General features: G+C 54.5%; 1 pseudogene; it reads left to right on the top strand.

Annotated features, from left to right (window-relative positions):
- Nucleotides 1-2,492: 2,492 nt before the first annotated feature.
- Nucleotides 2,493-3,908, top strand: LOC122435764 (annotated as a pseudogene).
- The last annotated feature ends 371 nt before the right edge of the window (nt 3,909-4,279 follow it).

Below are 4,279 nucleotides of genomic sequence, written 5' to 3'. Positions count from 1 at the left end.
GGAGAATCAGAAGCACTGTGGGCCTGCTCTGGCATTTGTTGAGAACTGATTCTGCCGGGGGCTGGCATCTCTGTCAATTCCCAGTGACTCCTGCCTGAGGGCAGAGCCCTGTCCCTGCTGTTGCCATGGGGCTTCCTGCCCAGCTACACCTGCCAGGCTGACCAGCTCCTCACAGAGCAGGAGGGAGGGAGGGTCAGACCTTATGGCCCTGATGCCCACTGGGATAAGGCCCCTACAGGAGCCTCCTCTGATACGGGAGGGAAGGTAAGACGACCCCCAAAGCTCCAGGTCTCCCCAGCCCCAGCGACAGAGGGGAGCAGCTGGAGAGCCTCTGGGCTGGGGACACCAGGACAGGGACGCCAAGCACAGGGGCAGGAGAGTGAGGCTGAGAAAGGCAGGCCTTGGACGTCATGAGGGCTTGTATGTACACAAAACGGGTGTCCTGAGCCAGAGATGAAAAAACCCCTCAGTGCCATGCAAACCCACTGCCAGAGCCCATGTGGTGCCTGGAGGAGGGGGACCAGAAAAGGCAGCTCCCTCAGGACCCAGGGATGAGGAGGGGCCCTGAGTAGGGTGGGGGTGGGGGCAGGAACCCCACAATAGCCAGGCTGCCCACAGATAGCACGGTTTTTGGTCCCATTTGGAGGAGCCGTCAGGGGCCCCCAGTGAGGATCACAGCCTCCAGGGTCATGTCACAGTCAGATGAACCAACATGATGAATCCTTTATCAGCCTGTTTAGGAGCTCAAAGCCCAGGGAGCAAGCCCAAGTTAAGGCCTGTGAGCTCCATTCCAGCTGCCAGTCTTCAGGCCAAGGGCCTCTGGTAGAGCCTCTTCCAAACACTCTTAGCTCTTCCCTTTCAGACACCAGGCTGTGGCCCTCACATGGGGCAAATGACCCTGCTGAGTGGCAGACCAAGTGGACAGTGCCCATAGGGTACTTGACACACGTACCTTTCCAAGGTGTCGGTCTGTCCCCTACATGGTGATTTTGAAGAACAGTGGACCACAAAGTTCAGAAAACTTGCACCTTCAAACCCACTGCCCCATCATCCATATGCAGTGAACACAGGTGACTCTCACTCAGGTTTTGTCCAGTCCCACACCCGTACTCTCATGCAGGTAGTAGGGGGCTCCCTTTGGTCACATCTAGCTCAGTAAGTCAGACATGTCCCTGAGAGTGAGTGTGTGTAAAGAAGGCCCCTTGGAAAACGCCTAACCTGTGAGCCAACAAAAGCATTTGATGTTCCTGCCGTCTGGGTAAGGGAGAACTGGTCAACAGTGGTGGTGGGGACAGGGGCAGCAGTGGAGAAGTTCACAGCTGGCCTCGGAGAAGACCAGTGAAGTGGCTGTTTTCAACAGAACAGGCTGAATCTTGAGCCCCCAACCAAGTCCTTGAAATGGCAGGTAACCACAGATACCCAAGTTGGACATGGGAGGCTAGGACCAGGGGTAGCAGAAGCCCAACCACCCCACTGTTGAAAGGAACGAGAGCTTTCGAGGCAGCCTCCAGGGAGGCTGAATCCGAGTCTGAGACTCTGGGAAGAGGATGGGAAAAGCATACACACAGATGTTCCCAAAGTGAGGACTCTAGGGCCAAGAGAGTGGTCTTTATGGGAATGAATGGAAACGGAATACAACAGCCTGTGATCTGCAGCGGGATGCCATCTGGGGGTGGGCAGAGCTCAGGAGGCTGTAAGCTCAGCAGATCCCTTGGCTGTGCCCTACCACACGGTCTCCGGGGGAGTCTGTGTCTCAAGTGCTTGGGGAACAGTCAAGTGGAAAGTGAGGTCAATACCACTGTGCTCCAGCAGAGCCCTACACTAAGGAAAGCTCGACCTGGGGGGCAATTGGGGCAGGAAACAGGACTCTGACTTTGGGGCCGTCTGAGTGGGACCTGCCAACTGGCAATACTAGTCAGAAGAGACGAAAGTCAGAAGAGGGACAATGCCTGGGGACGGGGGGAACCACCAACTCAGGCTAGGCCAACCAGCCCACTATGGAACCCATCTTCTGGGAGGGACAGTCGCCAGGGCCCCATCTGACCCCTGGGGTCTCTATCGGTGGTAGATGAGCCAGGACTCACCAGGGCCTGCCCCTTTAGCAGAAGGCAGCCACAGGCCTGCCCGTTGGTAGGGGAGGGGTGGAGCCAGGGGCATGGTTCTCAACCTGTCCAGGGCTTGGCCGCCTGAAACAAGGCGCATGGGAGCAGATGGGAGCCTTTGCAGGCAACCTGAAACACACTTTTCTATACTTTCAGACAGGAGACAAGCTGGGGATCACATCTCTGTCCCCAGACCCCCTCTCCCACACGGGGCCATGGCTGCCTTTCCATATTACATTTGTGACATCATGAAACAAGTAAGGAAGCAGACCACTTCATTGGCTACCTGGCCCATTACCCAGATTCTAGACTCTCCAGAGCATATTTATTGGGCACCACCACCCTGCTCTGAGGCCCTTCTACCCTGACCATTCACTGGTTGGGTCGAAAATGCTCCTGAACCACACTGGCTCCACTGATATTCAGAGTTCCAATGAGGCACCTGCAGCCACATTTGCCCCATCCACTGCTTGAGAGCCTACAGCAGGGCACCCCCACGATGTCACCCAGATACAAATGTGGATTCAGAGGAGGCTTTGGAGAAGTGGTGGGACCAACCCAAGAGCCCAGATCCCGGTTCCCAAGACAACCCACCCCACAGGGCCCAATACCAGCAGGAGCCAATGAGAAAGGGAACAATGCCGTCCTTGGGCTGTCCTTCCCTAGGAACCTCTGGATGATCTTGGAGAATGCAGCCTTCATCTCTGTGCACCGGAATGATGAGGCAGACATGGTGGTAATTGAGGCAGATCTCTTCCAGACGGAGGTCCTCCAGCACAGAGGCATGGACACGATCTTCAAGACAGCATCAAAAGTTTCATCCACGAACTGAACCTGCATGGGTTCAGTAAAATCCACTATTTGGGTAGAGCTTTAGGGAAGAAGAGGATGATGGTAATGTAGAAAGCCCTTCTGGGAAAACTGGACTAGACAAGCCGAGTGCTGGATGGATTTCAATTTCCAGGAGAACTTCTTTCTCGTGAGAGGGTGGTTTTAAAGCAAGCCTTGTCGTTTTCCATGAATCCCCTTAGACAGGATCCACAGGGTGACTCCAGACTCTAGAGGCCACTTGATTTCAGGAATTCCCCATAACACCTGCCAGGAATGAGAATACCTTGTTTCAATAGTTCAGTAAAGTCGGGACAGTGGTGGGAAGGAGGGTGGTGAGGAAAAGCTATTCTCCCCTATGATGGCTAAAGTGATTCATTTCCTTTCAGATCTATCACTACTCCAAGTTCCAGAGAGACAAGCCTCTCCTCCTGCAGAACATCTAGAGGAAATGCAACCCCAGAAGAACTGCTCAGCCTACCACTGGCACAACAGCGACCCCAAAGAGGGAGAAGCAAGCAGTGGTGACCAGATGCTCTCCTCGATTTCATCTCTAGTGCACCAAAGAGGCTGACAAGCAGGTCCAGAAGGGAACCTCAATGTACACGGAACCCTCAGCCAGCACTCATTTGTGTTCTGTGGCCTTTGGTTTATGGGCAGTGGAGCCCGGGGGCCCAGGTCAAGCCATCTCCTCAGTGAGTGGGCCTGCCCCAGTGGAGAAGGTCCATCCAGCAATGCCATGTCTGTAGCCCCAGTTACTGCTAGAAGGGACGGCACAGGGGAACTGCCCAAGAGCTCCCCAAGGTACAAAGATTATGATTCAGTGATGACTTTGTATAACACCTATGATTCCATCATCAGGGGAGCCGTTTTCGTTGTGGCCCAAACGAGGCCCCTGAGGCAAAGGAGGAGCAGGAGGAGAACTCAGATTACAAGTGTGCCCTCTGTGAGGAGTTTAAAGACAAGCCAAGTGCCTGAGCTGCCAGATCCCCAGGGACACTCAAAAGCACTCTTTTGTAATCAAAAATCTACTTTTGGCTCTAAGAAAGTGCACCAGAACTTCACAGGAGTAAATAAAGAAGCAAATGAGAACTGCTAGTATGTGTTCTTTCTGTCCATGCTATTCACAGGGCCCTGGCTGAGCCAGATGAGGCTGGAAGGCCACGCATCACGCAGGCCTCAGTCTGGGCCCCATGGTCCCTTTTCATGTGAAGCAGCAACATTTCACACATGCTGCCAAGAATGTGGCTCCTGAGCCATTCGCTGAGGCCATGTCAGAATGGGCGGGCCTCTGGGTCTTGCCTGCCGCATAGCAGAAGACCCAGTCCGGCTCCTGACCATGGGGGTGT

The sequence above is a fragment of the Cervus canadensis genome, chromosome X (genome assembly GCF_019320065.1).
Source record: "Cervus canadensis isolate Bull #8, Minnesota chromosome X, ASM1932006v1, whole genome shotgun sequence".
Lineage (NCBI taxonomy): Eukaryota > Metazoa > Chordata > Mammalia > Artiodactyla > Cervidae > Cervus > Cervus canadensis.
The sequence above is the reverse complement of the archived record's forward strand: the minus strand, read 5'-3'. Positions and strand labels throughout refer to the sequence as shown.